Genomic DNA, 13,149 nt, shown 5'->3' with positions numbered 1-13,149 from the left:
TCTGCTACATTCAGATTCGTATGTATCTTGCAAATTTCTATGTCTCCCACCTGGACTTGATCCCGGATGGAGTTGAAGCGTCTCTTGATGTGCTTGGTTCTCTTGTGAAATCTGGATTCCTTTGCCAAGGCAATTGCAAAAATATTGTCACAAAAGATTTTCATTGGACTCGATGCACTATGTATGACACCTAGATCGGATATGAACTCCTTCATCCAGACTCCTTCATTTCCTGCTTCTGAAGCAGCTATGTACTCCGCTTCACACGTAGATCCCGCCACAATGCTTTGTTTAGAACTGCACCAACTGACAGCTCCATGGTTCAATATAAACACGTATCCGGTTTGCAATTTAGAATCGTCCGGATCAGTGTCAAAGCTTGCATCGACGTAACCATTTACGACTAGCTCTTTGTCACCTCCATAAACGAGAAACATATCTTTAGTCCTTTTCAGGTATTTCAGGATGTTCTTGACCGCTGTCCAGTGATCCACTCCTGGATTACTTTGGTACCTCCCTGCTAAACTTATAGCAAGGCACACATCAGGTCTGGTACACAGCATTGCATACATGATAGAGCCTATGGCTGAAGCATAGGGAACATCTTTCATCTTCTCTCTATCTTCTGCAGTGGTCGGGCATTGAGTCTTACTCAACTTCACACCTTGTAACACAGGCAAGAACCCTTTCTTTGCTTGATCCATTTTGAACTTCTTCAAAACTTTGTCAAGGTATGTGCTTTGTGAAAGTCCAATTAAGCGTCTTGATCTATCTCTATAGATCTTGATGCCCAATATGTAAGCAACTTCACCGAGGTCTTTCATTGAAAAACTCTTATTTAAGTATCCTTTTATGCTATCCAGAAATTGTATATCATTTCCAATCAGCAATATGTCATCCACATATAATATCAGAAATGCTACAGAGCTCCCACTCACTTTCTTGTAAATACAGGCTTCTCCAAAAATCTGTATAAAACCATATGCTTTGATCACACTATCAAAGCGTTTATTCCAACTCTGAGAGGCTTGCACCAGTCCATAAATGGATCGCTGGAGCTTGCACACTTTGTTAGCTCCCTTTGGATCGACAAAACCTTCCGGTTGCATCATATACAACTCTTCTTCCAGAAATCCATTCAAGAATGCAGTTTTGACATCCATTTGCCAAATTTCATAATCATAAAATGCGGCAATTGCTAACATGATTTGGACAGACTTAAGCATTGCTACGAGTGAGAAAGTCTCATCGTAGTCAATCCCTTGAACTTGTCGAAAACCTTTTGCAACAAGTCGAGCTTTATAGACAGTAACATTACCGTCAGCGTCAGTCTTCTTCTTGAAGAATCATTTATTCTCAATGGCTTGCCGATCATCGGGCAAGTCAACCAAAGTCCACACTTTGTTCTCATACATGGATCCCACCTCAGATTTCATGGCCTCAAGCCATTTTGCGGAATCTGGGTTCACCATCGCTTCTTCATAGTTCGTAGGTTTGTCATGGTCTAGTAACATAACCTTCAGAACAGGATTACCGTACCACTCTGGTGCGGATCTTACTCTGGTTGACCTATGAGGTTCAGTAGTAACTTGATCTGAAGTTTCATGATCAATATCACCAGCTTCCTCACTAATTGGTGTAGGTGTCACAGGAACCGGTTTCTGTGATGAACTACTTTCCAACAAGGGAGCAGGTACAGTTACCTCATCAAGTTCTACTTTTCTCCCACTCACTTCCTTCGAGAGAAACTCCTCTAGAAAGGATCCAAATTTAGCAACAAAAGTCTTGCCTTCAGATCTGTGATAGAAGGTGTACCCAACAGTTTCCTTTGGGTATCCTATGAAGACACATTTCCCCGATTTGGGTTTGAGCTTGTCAGGTTGAAGCTTTTTCACATAAGCATCGCAGCCCCAAACTTTAAGAAATGACAACTTTGGTTTATTGCCAAACCACAGTCCATAAGGCGTCGTCTCAATGGATTTTGATGGTGCCCTATTTAACGTGAATGCAGCCGTCTCTAAAGCATAACCCCAAAATGATAGCGGTAAATCAGTAAGAGACATCATAGATTGCACCATATCTAGTAAAGTACGATTACGACGTTCGGACACACCATTACATTGTGGTGTTTCAGGTGGCGTGAGTTGCGAAACTATTGCGCATTGTTTCAAATGTAGACCAAACTCGTAACTCAAATATTCTCCTCCACGATCAGATCGTAGAAACTTTATTTTCTTGTTACGATGATTTTCCACTTCACTCGGAAATTCTTTGAACTTTTCAAATGTTTCAAACTTATGTTTCATTAAGTAGATATACCCATATCTGCTTAAATCATCTGTGAAGGTGAGAAAATAACGATACCCGCCGCGAGCCTCAACATTCATCGGACCACATACATCTGTATGTATGATTTCCAACAAATCTATTGCTCGCTCCATAGTTCCGGAGAACGGCGTTTTAGTCATCTTGCCCATGAGGCACGGTTCTCAAGTACCGGTTCCAAAAGTCCATCAGTATGGAGTTTCTTCATGCGCTTTACACCAATATGACCTAAACGGCAGTGCCACAAATAAGTTGCACTATCATTATCAACTCTGCTTCTTTTGGCTTCAATATTATGAATATGTGTATTACTACTATCGAGATTCAACAAAAATAGACCACTCTTCAAGGGTGCATGACCATAAAAGATTTACTCATATAAATAGAACAACCATTATTCTCTAATTTAAATGAATAACCGTCTCGCATCAAACAAGATCCAGATATAATGTTCATGCTCAACGCTGGCACCAAATAACAATTATTCAGGTCTAAAACTAATCCCGAAGGTAGATGTAGAGGTAGCGTGCCGACCGCGATCACATCGACTTTGGAACCATTTCCCACGCGCATCGTCACCTCATCCTTAGCCAATCTTCGCTTAATCCGTAGTCCCTGTTTCGAGTTGCAAATATTAGCAACAGAACCAGTATCAAATACCTAGGTGCTACTGCGAGCATCAGTAAGGTACACATCAATAACATGTATATCACATATACCTTTGTTCACCTTGCCATCCTTCTTATCCGCCAAATACTTGGGGCAGTTCCGCTTCCTGTGACCAGTCTATTTGCAGTAGAAGCACTCAGTCTTAGGCTTAGGTCCAGACTTGGGTTTCTTCTCCCGAGCAGCAACTTGTTTGCTGTTCTTCTTGAAGTTCCCCTTCTTCTCCCCTTTGCCCTTTTTCTTGAAACTGGTGGTCTTGTTGACCATCAACACTTGATGCTCCTTCTTGATTTCTACCTCCGCAGCCTTTAGCATTGCGAAGAGCTCGGGAATTGTCGTATCCATCCCTTGCATGTTATAGTTCATCACAAAGCTCTTGTAGCTTGGTGGCAGTGATTGAAGAATTATGTTAATGACGCTATCATCCGGAAGATTAACTCCCAGTTGAATCAAGTGATTGTTATACCCAGACATTCTGAGTATATGCTCACTGACAGAACTATTCTCCTCCATCTTGCAGCTGTAGAACTTATTGGAGTCTTCATATCTCTCAATCCGGGCATTTGCTTGAAATATTAACTTCAACTCCTGGAACATCTCATATGCTCCATGACGTTCAAAACGTCGTTGAAGTCCCAGTTCTAAGCCGTAAAGCATGGCACACTGAACTGTAGAGTAGTCATTAGCTTTGCTCTACCAGACGTTTATAACATCCGGTGTTGCTCCAGCAGCAGGTCTGGCACCTAGCGGTGCTTCCAGGACGTAATTCTTCTGTGCAGCAATGAAGATAATCCTCAAGTTATGGACCCAGTCCGTGTAATTGCTACCATCATCTTTCAACTTTGCTTTCTCAAGGAACGCATTAAAATTCAACGGAACAACAACATGGGCCATCTATCTACAATCAACATAGACAAGCAAAATACTATCAGGTACTAAGTTCATGATAAATTTAAGTTCAATTAATCATATTACTTAAGAACTCCCACTTAGATAGACATCCCTCTAATCCTCTAAGTGATCATGTGATCCAAATCAACTAAACCATGTCCGATCATCACGTGAGATGGAGTAGTTTCAATGGTGAACATCACTATGTTGATCATATCTACTATATGAGTCACGCTCGACCTTTCGGTCTTAGTGTTCCGAGGCCATATCTGCATATGCTAGGCTCGTCAAGTTTAACCTGATTATTCCACATGTGCAACTGTTTTGCACCCGTTGTATTTGAACGTAGAGCCTATCACACCCGATCATCACGTGGTGTCTCAGCATGAAGAACTTTCGCAACGGTGCATACTCAGGGAGAACACTTATGCCTTGAAATTTAGTGAGGGATCATCTTATAATGCTACCGTCAATCAAAGCAAGATAAGGTGCATAAAAGATAAACATCACATACAATCAATATAAGTGATATGATATGGCCATCATCATCTTGTGCTTGTGATCTCCATCCCGAAGCACCGTCATGATCACCATCGTCACCGGCACGACACCTTGATCTCCATCGTAGCATCGTTATCGTCTCGCCAACTTATGCTTCTCCAACTATCACTACCGCTTAGTGATAAAGTAAAGCATTACAGGGCGATTGCATTGCATACAATAAAGTGACAACCATATGGCTCCTGCCAGTTGCCGATAACTCGGTTACAAAACATGATCATCTCATACAATAAATTTAGCATCATGCCTTGACCATATCACATCACAACATGCCCTGCAAAAACAAGTTAGACGTTCTCTACTTTGTTGTTGCAAGTTTTACGTGGCTGCTACGGGCTAAGCAAGAACCGTTCTTACCTACGCATCAAAACCACAACGATAGTTCGTCAAGTTAGTGCTGTCTTAACCTTCTCAAGGACCGGGCGTAGCCACACTCGGTTCACCTAAAGTTGGAGAAACTGACACCCGCCAGCCACCTGTGTGCAAAGCACGTCAGTAGAACCAGTCTCGGTAAGCGTACGCATAATGTCGGTCCGGGCCGCTTCATCCAACAATACCGCCGAACCAAAGTATGACATGCTGGTAAGCAGTATGACTTGTATCGCCCACAACTCACTTGTGTTCTACTCGTGCATATAACATCTACGCATAAAACCTGGCTCGGATGCCACTGTTGGGGAACGTAGTAATTTCAAAAAAATTCCTACGCACACGCAAGATCATGGTGATGCATAGCAACGAGCGGGGAGAGTGTGTCCATGTACCCTCGTAGACCGAAAGCGGAAGCGTTAGCACAACGTGGTTGATGTAGTCGTACGTCTTCACGATCCGACCGATCAAGTACCGGACACACGTCACCTCCGAGTTCTGCACACGTTCAACTCGATGACGTCCCTCGAACTCTGATCTAGCGGAGCTTTGAGGGAGAGTTCCGTCAGCACGACGGCGTGGTGACGATGATGATGTTGCTACCGATATTATCGAGGTGGATTATGGTGGAGGGGGGCACCGCACACGGCTAAGAGATCCAAGAGATCAATTGTTGTGTCTCCAAGGGGTGCCTCCCTCCCCGTATATAAAGGAGTGGAGGAGGGGGAGGGGGCCGGCCACCCTAGGCGAGCCCCATGAGGAGTCCTACTCCCACAGGGAGTAGGACTCCTCCCTTCCAAGTGAGAGTAGGAGAGGAGAGGGAAGGAGAGAGAGGGAGAAAGGAAAGGGGGGCGCTGCCTTCCCCTCCTTGTCCAATTCGGACTGGGGGGGAAGGGGGCGTGCGGCTGCCCTTGGCCGCCCCTCCTCTTCTCCACTAGGGCCCAATAGGCCCATTAGTCTCCCCGGGGGGTTCCGGTAACCCCCCGATACTCCGGTATATGCCCGAAACTCCCCGAAACCGTTCCGTAATACATCATCCCGCAACTAACTCATTAGTTACAATGCTTGCAAGGCTTATAGTGATGTGCATTAACGAGTGGGCCCAGAGATACCTCTCCGACAATCGGAGTGACAAATCTTAATCTCGAAATACGCCAACCCAACAAGTACCTTCGGAGACACCTGTAGAGCACCTTTATAATCACCCAGTTACATTGTGATGTTTGGTAGCACACAAAGTGTTCCTCCGGTAAACGGGAGTTGCATAATCTCATAGTCATAGGAAGATGTATAAGTCATGAAGAAAGCAATAGCAAAATACTAAACGACCAAGTGCTAAGCTAACGGAATGGGTCAAGTCAATCACGTCATTATCCTAATGATGTGATCCCGTTAATCAAATGACAACTCATGTCAATGGCTAGGAAACATAACCATCTTTGATCAACGAGCTAGTCAAGTAGAGGCATACTAGTGATACTCTGTTTGTCTATGTATTCACACAAGTATTATGTTTCCGGTTAATACAATTCTAGCATGAATAATAAAAATTTATCATGATATAAGGAAATAAATAATAACTTTATTATTGCCTCTAGGGCATATTTCCTTCAGTTTGCTTATTTTGATGCATCTATGGCTAGTATCAAGGGGTATGAACCATGGAAAAGTTGGAATACAGTAGATATTACACCAATATAAATAAAGAATGAGTTCAAAACAGTACCAAAAGTGGTGATTTATTTTCTTATACTAACGGAGCTTATGAGATTTTCTGTTGGAGTTTTGTGTTGTGAAGTTTTCAAGTTTTGGGTAAGGATTTGATGGACTATGGAATAAAGAGTGGCAAGAGCCTAAGCTTGGGGATGCCCAAGGCACCCCAAGTTAATATTCAAGGATGTCAAAAAGCCTAACCTTGGGGATGCCTCGGGAAGGCATCCCCTCGTTCGTCTTCGTCCATCAGTAATTTTACTTGAGGCTATTTTTTCATTCACCACATGATATGTGTTTTGCTTGGAGCGTCTTGTATGATTTGAGTCTTTGCTTTTTAGTTTGCCACAATCCTCCTTGCTATACACACCTTTTGAGAGAGACACGCATGAATCGTGATTTATTAGAATGCTCTATGTGCTTCACTTATATCTTTTGAGCTAGGCAAAATTTGCTCTAGTGCTTCACTTATACCTTTTTAGAGCACGGTGGTGGTTTTATTTTATAAAAATTGACGAACTCTCATACTTCACTTATATTATTTTGAGAGTCTCTAAACAGCATGGTAATTTGCTTTGGTTACAAAATTAGTCCTAATATTATAGGCATCCAAGAGGGATATAGTAAAAAAAAACTTTCATATAAAGTGCATTGAATACTATGAGAAGTTTGATTCCTTATGATTGTTTTGAGATATGAAGTTGGTGATATTAGAGTCATGCTAGTAAGTAGTTGTGAATTTGATAAATACTTGTGTTAAAGTTTGTGAGTCTCGTAGCATGCACGTATGGTGAACCGTTATGTGATGAAGTCGGATCATGATTTATTTTTTGATTGTCTTCCTTATGAGTGGCGGTCGGTGACGAGCGATGGTCTTTTCCTACCAATCTATCCCCCTAGGAGCATGCATGTAGTACTTTGTTTCGATGACTAATAGATTTTTGCAATAAGTATGTGAGTTCTTTATGACTAATGTTGAGTCCATGGATTATACACACTCCTCACCTTCCGCCATTGCTAGCCTCTCTAGTATCGCGCAACTTTTGCCGGTACCATACACCCACCACATATCCTTCCTCAAAACAGCCACCATACCTACCTATTATGGCATTTCCATAGCCATTCCGAGATATATTGCCATACAATTTTCCACCATTCCGTTTATTATGACACGCTCCATCACTGTCATATTACTTTGCATGATCATGTAGTTGACATCATATTTGTGGCAAAGCCACCATTCATCATTTTTTATACATGCCGCTCTTGATTCATTGCACATCCTAGTACGCCGCCGGAGGCATTCACATAGAGTCATATTTTGTTTTAAGTATCGAATTGTAATTCTTGAGCTGTAAGTAAATGAAAGTGTGATGATCTTCATTATTAGAGCATTGTCCCATGTGAGGAAAATATGATGGAGACTATGATTCCCCCACAAGTCGGGATGAGACTCCGGACGAAAATAAAAATAAAAATAAATAAATAAAAGAGGCCAAAAAATGAGAGAAGGCCCAAATAAAAAAATGAGAGAAAAAGAGAGAAGGGACAATGTTACTATCTAATACGTCTCCAAGGTATCTATAATTTTTGATTGTTCCATGCTATTATATTATGTGTTTTGGATGTTTAATGGGCTTTAATTTACCTTTTTATATTATTTTTGGGACTAACCTACTAACCAAAGGCCCAGTGCAAATTGCTATTTTTTTGCCTATTTCAGTGTTTCGCAGAAAAGGAATATCAAATGGAATCCAAACGGAATGAAACCTTCAGGAGAGATATTTTTGGAACAAACGTGATCCAGGAGACTTGGAGTCACCATCAAGAAAGAAGCGAGGAGGCCACGAGGTAGGGGGCGTGTCCCCCACCCTCGTGGGCCCCTCGCAGCTACACCGACGTACTTCTTCCTCCTATATATATCCATATACCCCGAAAACATCCAGGAGCACCACGAAACCCTATTTCCACCGCTACAACCTTTTGTACCCAAGAGATCATATCTTGGGGCCTTTTCCGGAGCTCCATCGGAGGGGGAATCAATCACGGAGGGCTTCTACATCAACACCATAGCCTCTCCGATGATGTGTGAGTAGTTTACCGCAGACCTTCGGGTCCATAGTTATTAGCTAGATGGCTTCTTCTCTCTTTTTGGATCTCAATACAAATTTCTCCTCGATCTTCTTGGAGATCTATTCGATGTAATTCTTTTTGCGGTGTGTTTGTTGAGATCCGATGAATTTTGGGTTTATGATCAAGATTATCTATGAACAACATTTGATTCTTCTCTGAAATCTTTTTGTATGATTTGTTATCTTTGCAAGTCTCTTTGAATTATCAGTTTGGTTTGGCCTACTAGATTGATCTTTCTTGCAATGGGAGAAGTGCTTAGCTTTGGGTTCAATCTTGCGGTGTCCTTTCCCAGTGACAACAGGGGTGGCAAGGCACGTATTTTATTGTTGCCATCGAGGATAAAAAGATGGGGTTTATATCATATTGCTTGAGTTTATCCCTCTACATCATGTCATCTTGCCTAATGCGTTACTCTGTTCTTATGAACTTAATACTCTAGATGCATGCTGGATAGCGGTTGATGTGTGGAGTAATAGTAGTAGATGCAGAATCGTTTTGGTCTACTTGTCACGGACGTGATGCCTATATACATGATCATGCCTAGATATTCTCATAATTATGCACTTTTCTATCAATTGCTCGACAGTAATTTGTTTACCCACCGTAATACTTATGCTATCTTGAGAGAATCCACTAGTGAAACCTATGGCCCCCGGGTCTATTTTCCATCATACGAGTTTCCAATCTATTTTACTTTGCAATCTTTACTTTCAATCTATATCATAAAAATACCAAAAATATTTATCTTATTATCTCTATCAGATCTCACTTTTGCAAGTGGCCGTGAAGGAATTGACAACCCCTTTATCGCGTTGGTTGCAAGGTTCTTATTTGTTTGTGTAGGTGCGAGGTGACTTGCGTGTAGTCTCCTACTGGATTGATACCTTGGTTCTCAAAAACTGAGGGAAATACTTACGCTACTTTGTTGCATCAGCCTTACCTCTTCAAGGGAAAACCAACGCAGTGCTCAAGAGGTAGCAAGAAGGATCTCTGGCGCCGTTGCCGGGGAGATCTACGCACAAGTCAAGACATAACAAGTAACCATCACAAACTCTTATCCTTCGCATTATTATTTTCCATTTGCCTCTCGTTTTCCTCTCCCCTACTTCACCCTTGCCGTTTTATTCGCCCTCTTTTTCAGTTCGCCTCTTTTTCGCTCGCTTCTTGTGTGCTTGTGTGTTGGATTGTTTGCCATAGGTTCTATCATGTATGCAATGCTGTGTACCAGACCTGATGTGTGCCTTGCTATAAGTTTAGCAGGGAGGTACCAAAGTAATCCAGGAGTGGATCACTGGACAGCGATCAAGAACATCCTGAAATACCTGAGAAGGACTAAAGATATGTTTCTCGTTTATGGAGGTGACAAAGAGCTTGTGAAATGGTTACGTCGATGCAAGCTTTGACACTGATGCGGAGGACTCTAAGTCACAAACCGAATACACACTTATATTGAATGGTGGAGCTGTAAGTTGGTCCAGTTCCAAGCAGAGCGTCATGGTGGGATCTACGTGGGAAGTGGAGTACATAGCTGCTTCGAAAGCAGCAAATGAAGGAGTTCATATCCGATCTAGGTGTAATACCTAGTGCATCGGGTCCAATGAATTTTTTTTGTGACAATACTAGAGCAATTGCCTTGGCTTAGGAATCCAGATTTCACAAGAGAACCAAACACATCAAGAGACACTTCAATTCCATCCGCGATCAAGTCAAGGAGGGAGACATAGAGATTTGCAAAATACATACATATCTGAATGTTGCGGACCCGTTGACTAAGCCTCTTTCATGAGCAAAACATGATCAACACCAAGACTCCATGGGAGTTAGAATCATTGCTGTGTAATCTTGATTATTGACTCTAGTGCAAGTGGGAGACTGAAGCAAATATGCCCTAGAGGCAATAATAAAGTTGGTATTTATATTTCCTTATATCATGATAAATGTTTATTATTCATGCTAGAATTGTATTAACCGGAAACTTAGTACATGTGTGAATACATAGACAAAACATAATGTCCCTAGTATGCCTCTACTTGACTAGCTCGTTAATCATAAGTTTCCTGACCATAGACATGTGTTGTCATTTGATGAACGGGATCACATCATTAGAGAATGATGTGATGGACAAGACCCATCCGTTAGCTTAGCATAATGATCGTTTAGTTTTATTGCTATTGCTTTCTTCATGACTTATACATATTCCTCTGACTATGAGATTATGCAACTCCCGAATACCGGAGGAACACCTTGTGTGCTATCAAACATCACAACGTAACTGGGTGATTATAAAGATGCTCTATAGGTGTCTCCGGAGGTGTTTGTTGGGTTGGCATAGATCAAGATTAGGATTTGTCACTCAAAGTATCAGAGAGGTATCTCTGGGCCCTCTCGGTAATGCACATCATTATAAGCCTGGCAAGCAATGTGACTACTGAGTTAGTTGCGAGATGATGTATTACGGAACAAGTAAAGAGACTTGTCGGTAACGAGATTGAGCTAGGTATGATGATACCGACGATCGAATCTCGGGCAAGTAACATACCGATGACAAAGGGAATGGCGTATGTTGTTATGCGGTTTGACCGATAAAGATCTTCATAGAATATGTGGGAACCAATATGAGTATCTAGGTTCCGCTATTGGTTATTGACCGGAGATGTGTCTCGGTCATGTCTACATAGTTCTCGAACCCGTAGGGTCCGCACGCTTAACATTCAATGATGATTTATATTACGAGTTGTGTGTTTTGGTGACTGAAGTTTGTTCGGAGTCCCGGATGAGATCACGGACATGACGAGAAGTCTCGAAATGGTCGAGAGGTAAAGATTGATATATTGGAAGGTTATATACGGACACCGGAATGGTTCCGAAAAGGTTCGGGGATTTTTTGGAGTACCGGGAGGTTACCGGAACCCCCCGGGAAAGTTAATGGGCCTCATGGGCCATAGTGGAGAGAGGAAGGCAGGCCACAAGAGGTGGCGCGCGCCTCCCCCTGCCCAATCTAAATTGGACAAGGGGTGGGGGCGCGCCCCCGCCCCTTTCCTTCTCCCTCTCCCCTCTTTCCCCTTTCCCCCTCTCTGTTGGAAGGAAGGGGGGCTGAATCCTACTAGGAGTGGAGTTAGGACTTGATACGTCTCCGTCGTATCTATAATTTTTGATTGCTCCATGCCAATATTATTCAACTTTCATATACTTTTTGGCAACTTTTTATACTATTTTTGGGACTAACATATTGATCCAGTGCCCAGTGCCAGTTCCTATCTGTTGCATGTTTTTGGTTTCGCAGAATATCCATATCAAACGGAGTCCAAACGGGATAAAAACGGACGGAGCTTATTTTTGGAATATTTGGAAAATATGGGAAAAAGATCAACGCGAAACGGTGTTCGAGGTGGCCATAGGGCAGGGGCCCACACCCATACCAGGAGGGCGCGCCCCCCACCCTCGTGGGCCACCTATAAGGCGGTTGATGCCCTTCTTCGGCCGCAAGAAAGCTAATTTTTGGAAAAAAAATCACAGCAAAGGTTTCAGTCCAATCGAAGTTATGGATCTCCGGATATAAAAGAAACGGTGAAAAGGCAGCAGAACAGAACACAGAAACAGAGAGAGATAGAGAGATAGATCTAGTCTCGGAGGGGCTCTCGCCCCTCCCAAGCCATGGAGGCCAAGGACCAGAGGGGAAACCCTTCTCCCATCTAAGGAGGAGGTCAAGGAAGAAGAAGACGAAGGGGCCCCCTCTCCCTTCTCTTCCGGTGGCGCTGGAACGCCGCCGTGGCCATCATCATCACCGCAATCTTCACCAACAACTTCACCGCCATCATCACCAACTCTTCCCCCCTCTATGCAGCGGTGTAACCTCTCTCTTACCCGTTGTAATCTCTACTTAAACATGGTGGTCAACGCTATATATTATTTCCCAATGATGTATGGCTATCCTATGATGTTTGAGTAGATCTGTTTTGTCCTATGGGCTATTTGATGATCAAGATTGGTTTGAGTTGCATGTTTTATTATTGGTGCTGTCCTATGGTGCTCTCCATGTCACGCAAGTGTGAGGGATCCCCGCTGCAGGCTTTGCAATATGTTCATGATTTGCTTATGGTGGGTGGCGTGAGTGACAGAAGCACAGACCCGAGTAAGTAGGTTGTTTGCGTATGGGATAAAAGGGGACTTGATGCTTTAATGCTATGGTTGGGTTTTACCTTAATGATCTTTCGTAGTTGCGGATGCTTGCTAGAGTTCCAATCATAAGTGCATATGATCCAAGTAGATAAAGTATGTTCGCTTATGCCTCTCCCTCAAATAAAATTGCAATAATGATTACCGGTCTAGTTATCGATTGCCTAAGGACAAATAACTTTCTCGTAACAAAAGGCTCTCTAATAAAACTAATTTAGTTGTGTCTTTATCTAAACAGCCCCTACTTTTTATTTATTCACTCTTTATTTTCTTGCAAGCCTATCCAAAAACACCTACAAAGTACTTCTAGTTTCATTC

This window comes from Triticum urartu, chromosome 7A, assembly GCF_056163025.1.
Source record: "Triticum urartu cultivar PI428250 chromosome 7A, HENAU_Tu73, whole genome shotgun sequence".
Lineage (NCBI taxonomy): Eukaryota > Viridiplantae > Streptophyta > Magnoliopsida > Poales > Poaceae > Triticum > Triticum urartu.
The sequence above is the reverse complement of the archived record's forward strand: the minus strand, read 5'-3'. Positions refer to the sequence as shown.